Source organism: Pectinophora gossypiella, chromosome 13 (genome assembly GCF_024362695.1).
Source record: "Pectinophora gossypiella chromosome 13, ilPecGoss1.1, whole genome shotgun sequence".
Taxonomy (NCBI): domain Eukaryota; kingdom Metazoa; phylum Arthropoda; class Insecta; order Lepidoptera; family Gelechiidae; genus Pectinophora; species Pectinophora gossypiella.
This window is the reverse complement of record NC_065416.1, coordinates 3031549-3038237: the sequence shown is the minus strand read 5'-3', so window position 1 is coordinate 3038237 and position 6689 is coordinate 3031549.

The window sequence follows — 6689 nt, the reverse complement described above, 5'->3', positions numbered from 1 at the left end:
CGGAGGATTGGCCGGAGATCGCGCAAAGTCGAGAGGAGTGGAAAGAGGGATCAAATAAGCTAGATGAGATATAGTATTTCTACAGCGCCTCATCCGTACTTTCAAGTACTTTTATATGAATTTCTTTAGTAGACACGATAAAAATCTCGCTGTTCAATGATTTACATTGAGTCAAGTCGCTTGTACAGTTCATAAGGCGTGCGAAAGCGTTTATGAATATACCCATACTATTCCACCTCTCGACCGTCACCGGTATTATACAACTAGAGCTGACTTAACGTTATATTATTGTAATTATAAAAGAAAGGCATTTTTCCAGCCGCACCACCGTTGTTAGCATAACAAATTTTCAAAACCATTCACGGTCATTCAAACATCACATCATATTTATACAACTCCAAATAATTGTATAGAAAAACACGATATTTCATAAACAATGCGTATTTATGAATACTGAAAACGCAATTCAATTTTAAGCGATTATTTATACAATCGTAATTAAACAATAGGTATTTGTTATCCAAAAAAATGGTTTACTCGTCATTATGCTTAGTGTACTTGGCGATGGCACGCGAGTCATACTGTTTCGACTTTTTAATATTGTAGTTAAAATGTTTCCCCATTCGAACGTGTTAGTGTTTGTGGTTGTGTGCGTATCGCTTGGAACGTTTTCACCCGTTTCACAACGCGAAATCTTATCGGTACAAATGAAAAACTACATAAAACCTGTGAACCCCGCCCGGCCTTTGACGAAGTATCGCTTGCGGAAGAGAGTGCCTATCGACTTGCTGAAGAGTCTGAACAGCTTCAGTCTTGAAAACGGATTGAATTCGGTGAAGAAAATTATGCATGTAAATGTTACACTACCTTCCGATACCAAACCCAAAAAGGTAGACTTGAAAAAAGTAGTAAACCAGTGGGTTGAAGTGCCTGAAAATAACTATTTCGCGTACGTTATTGGACCTAAGAAAGGTAAAAAAGATGATTACGTCAAAGTTAAAAGAACGAAGAAAACTAAGAACAAACCATCCTCGAATCAAAATAATACCAAACATACGGAGGAAAGAGAAAAGTTATTTCACAACATAACTGGCATCGATCTTTCAAAGATAAACGTGACCGGTCTAGCCGAAAGATTTATGAATATCGATCTCGTAAATATATATAGCAATAAAATAAAGCAAAAGAACAAGAATAAGACCAACAGTTACCAGAACACAAAGAACAACAATACAATTTTACCAACGAGTAACATGATCAACGCACTACAACTACAGAAAGTTGATATTTCATCTGTCACTGATATTCAAGTGAAAACAGTAAATAAAAAAAATAAAACTAGCAGTAAGGAAGTAGCTAAAAATAAGGTTACCTTAAATAATGTCAAGTCAAAGGTAGGAACTAATAAAATCATTAATAAGATTACCAAAAATAATACTAGATATACAACAAAAAATCCGTTGAAACTACTTCAAAAGAATTACATTAACGTATATAAAAGCGGAAATCTCAAACTTATTCCGAAAAATGATACGAATCTCGGTAAAAAACGGATTAATACACAAACTGTAAAAAAATCTAAAGGTGGCAAAATGGATAAGTTTGAAAGTAGAAAGAATATCCATATCAGTAATAATATGGTTCCACTTAAGTCAAATATTACTAGCTTCAAAAACCAAATGAAACATAACGAAAAGACAATCAGAAAGACAGCGACAACTTTAAAAACTGGTCTTTTAAAAATAAATTCTACAGTTTTACCATTGTCTTGCAAAAATGAAGAACGATTTAAAATAACAGCTAGTGTTGTGAAAGATGTAGATGTACTTGATTTAGACCCTGAGGATTTAAATGATATCTATGATATAGCTAAAATCTATGTTAGTAATGACAAAATAACGAAAAACAAGAATAGAGTCGAAGACACCCATGAACGTTCAGTAATTTTAATACCGCGGCGGTTTAAACCCGATCAATTTATTTTTCCCAGAAAAATGTTACAGGATAAAGGAAACTACGCTGAAATTATAGGTAAAAATAATATTGTATTGAACAAAGCGATAAGATTTAGGACAAAGAGACATATAGTTGATAAAAATCTAAAGGCCACAAAAATACCTGGAGTTGATTTAGCTAAGTCTGGCGACCTTATATCTAAGACCCTATTATGGCCCTATTATGGTATAAATGTGACAACCGAATCAGTGTATGATAAAGACACCAGATCTTCAGGCCTTGGAACTAGGAAGGACCTTAACTTATACGTAATACCTCTTATGAACACAGATAAAAAACATAAAAAATATTTAAAGAGACAAAAAATTTGGAGAATCAAACCTAAAGAAATGTATAATAATGACAATGGGAGCAGTGCAACACTAATAAAACAAATGTTTGTTAACAACTTGCCTAAAGGCAAAAAAACTGATGGAGTTAGTTTCAAAGTTAGGTTCCTAAATGAAATGGGAAAATCACCTAGACTAGTAGGGATTGAGATTAACTACGCTAGTCAAATTGAACTTCCCAAATCTGTAGAGCAAGCACACAACGCACAAGACAAATTTGTGCACATAATAGCCACAGAGAAGACATTAAATGACACTAATAATCTGAAGTCTAACTTGACAAAGACAAAGCCTCTCGAAAACTTTCCAACCAGAAAGTTTAATGGAAGCAGGCCTGCAAAATTAAATGGTACATCAAATGTTAATGCACAGTCTCTATTAAAAGACATTCATTTAATACAAGAGTCAGACAATCTTTCTCCGTTAACTCCTCATCCTGAACACCAGAGGATTAATAGACGTAACCACATTGTCCGCCCAATAGCCCTACAAATGACTTTCCAAACAAATGTTAAGAATCTAAACAACATTCTTAAAGAAAACATTAAAGTGTTCAAAAATGGAAAGAATTGTGTTTTTTCTAAATTGAAACGGATATGTTATAAAAATGTAAAACATATGAAGCGGGAAATTAAAAATACTGCTAAAAATTATTATAATTACGACATGGATCATACAGGGATACCAAACCAACTGGAACTCGGATTCGGAAATCTAGGATTAAAGGATGAAATGTTGGAGCAAGTTATAATAAATGATAGTGGAAAATTAAAAAAAGGACCTCCTAAACATAAACCAGTGAAGGCTCAGAATAAAGCCAAACAAGTTAAAGATGCTAAACAAAAACAAAAGGCGAAACTAGAGCCTAAAAAGCAACAAGGTAATAAACAGCGCCCTAAAAATGGTACAAAACCGAAATTCACATATGTTCGCAAACATGGCGTGAGTCGCCCTCATGGTATGGGTCGCCCACAATCTCACAATGAGACTAAAAAAGTGCTTTGGCGCAATCAGGTCAGAAATAATGGAAAGAGTAAGACAATCAAGTCTCACGTACATGCAAAAGTGGCCCATATTAACAAAAAATTACGAGAGAAATTTTCTATTCTCGATGAGATTACGAACGACGATGAACAATTCATAGAATCTTCCAAAGATAAAAAAGAACCGCAGAAAACTTTCAAAATAATAAGAGTGAAACATTTGCCGTTAAAAGAAATATCAAGGAAAATGTTATTAAATGATTTTGAGAAAAATGACAAACTCAACACATTACAAGACGAATTTATGGACGACGAAGTATCCACAGAAATAAATATGTTGTTTACGAAAAGCGCCTTTGATGACGTTAATTATTTCAGAGACAAATTAAACAAATTTGACATACACCATCACAATACAGATCAATATAACACTAGAAACGAAGAATATAATCCAGATCATTATAATTCAATGATTTACCCTAATCCTATGAGTGTACCATTAAACGTTGAATCGCAGAAAATAATAGATAAAAATGATTTGGAATCTGAATTCTTAAGAAACGATTTCACTAAAGCTGAATTTCCAGAATACGTAAGAAACGATTTTTCCAAAGCAGAATTTCCGGAATATTCAAGAAACGAATATCCAATGAACGCCCTGCAAAGAAATGACTTACTACCTAGTAGATCAAAAATACGCAATTACAAACATAGAACTGAATCGCAAGGAAGAAAATTGCTTAAACATAAACAGAGAGGTCAATTATCAAGAAATGACTTGCCAAGAAACAGAAAGGTTAACCATGAAATGCAAAGAAGTCAATTAGCAAGGCATAAAGTACACAAGACACAAAACTATGAAAGGCGTAATAATGAAATACCAAGAAAGGAATGGGAAACTACTGAATTGCGAGAATATTTATACCCAAAAAATCGATTACATAATAAAGCACGTCAAAATCGATTAAATAATAATCACTATCGAAAAATTTCTAATGTACGCGAAAATGTTTTACAATCACGGATGTTACGTATACCCACTGACGAGAAAACTAGTAATTTTTCACATAGTCTAGAAAAATCTCTAAATCATAATAATTATCCGGTATATGATTTAGTTGATGAAGAGGATATTCCTCCAGATGAAACTCCTATGCTCATGAGTACGTTCTTAAAAAATCCAGCTTCTAATCTTCCAGCCAGTCGCGATCTTCCAAACATAGGTTACAATAATAATTACAATATTCCAAAGGCAGACGATTCAAATTTTGAGGAACTTGTTTTAAGAAAAATGTATAAAGAATTATATAATAAGAAGATTAATCATCGTACTGATAGCTCGATAAACGGGTTTGAAGGTAGATTTGAAGGGAAACGCCGATCCAGCCAAGCATCTATACCAAATACGGTATTTTACAAACTGCCTAGAAATAAAACGTTACCTAGTAGCTATGTGAATGTAATACCGAATTTGCCCTATAAAATATATGGGGGACAGATGACGTTCCACGACAATGAACTCCTTAACAACAGGCATCTACTTAGTCTTTGGAGTACGCACAGGCATAAACCGAGAGAGCACCGAAATGTCGGCGGTGTGGGTCCGATGAACATTTGGCGACATCATGCCATTCATTATGCAAGGTAATTATTTTAATATAATAATTTGACACCGCAATATTATTATTCTTGCTGTGGTAGCCCTGTTGCTTGGATCTTAAATGTGTGTCACTTGCTCTGCGGGGAAGGAAAACGTCGTGAGGAAACACATTCCCGAGAACTGCGTTTCGTAAGTATGTGACATAACCTGTGCTGGTTTTTCCTTCGCGGGTTTGAAGGTCACACTCAAGACAGTTTCAAAAAAACCCGGACATGTGAAATCTTCAGATTAGGTTAGGTTCGATATGAAAACGAGTTAACGCTGGGGAAATTTTGACTGAGTTCGGAGAACCCAGAAATTGTCTAGTAAGTAAGTTTATAACATGTTATCCGTGTTGTGAGGTGGATAACCAAAGTCATCAATCCTGGTGTCAAAGTTATTATTGACCCGCCAAAGGCCCCTGACATGGCTCATGTAGCCTCCCGAACCACGGATCATCTTATTTTTAAACAGTCAGGTGATCACCCTGCAAGCCAAACTAGGGATCACAAAGGGGGGGTTTTTGTGATTTGTCCCCACCGGGATTCGAACCCGGGACCTCCGGATCGAGCACAACGCTCAACCACTGGACCACGGAGGCCGTGACGCCTTACGTAGGTCAATGGCAGCAATATGATAAACAATATATTTAAAATGATACGTTCGTCTTTGTCATCAGAAGTGTGTCATAAGTAACACGCTTAGTAACCATTTGGGGTGTACCTTTATTATTTTAAAAGACACTTGAATCACTGTCCAAATCGCGCATAATAACTTTGGCAGTATACATTTAATTCGTTAGAGTTGAAGGCGAATTGAAATCAGGGAAGGGGTTGTGGAATAATTGGACGGGCTTTTGGGCACTAACACAACTTCATGACAGGCTAAATGTCTAGTGGTGGCAATGAGCCGAGGGGTCAGCCACTTGGCTAAGGTGCCTCTTTCTACAATGGCTAACGTACCCTACGGCTTGTGCTTCCATCGCAACCACGTTTCGCAACCAGTTGTAAAGGAAGAATTTTACTCCTTTGGCGGTTGCGATGGCAGCCGAAGGGCTAACGTATAACCCGCTTGAATCAAAATGCCACGCAGTTATGTACGCATCGTTCTTGAAACAAGGTGCTTATAGTGCTTTAAACAACGTAATTCGGACGGATTCGCAGCGTAGGTTATTATGCTATGGGCTCGCGTAAGCGAGTGCAGACATAATAACACTTGCTACTTAGCTAGGTCTTCTGGGGGGTAAAAAAGGCTACGACACACTTAATGTAAAAAGCAATAGGTATTGCTATTTGATATTTTTTGTCAAATAGCAATATTGCTTTTTTGGCCATCCTGATCATTATCATTTTTCATTTCATTATCATTAATTATGACTTTGCCAGACCTATGCCAGTACCAGATTACATCGAAGACTTGGAGCCGCCAGAGGAAGATTACGACGACAACGAAATTCCTAGACGTAGAAAGCGACAGGCTAAAAAAAAAGCTTCCATCCTTTGCATTCTGATGCAGAGAACCGGCGAAGAGGAGAGCATTAACCACATAAGAAATACATGGGGGAAGAGATGTGATAATTTCGTCGTGATCAGCAGTGTGATTGGTATTATTATTTGTTTATTTCTTCGACCTGGAGGTCCGGGTTCGATTCCCGGTGGGGACACTGTGGGACTGTCATTTGGTTGGCCAGGACATTGCAGGCTGAATCACCTGGTTGTCCGA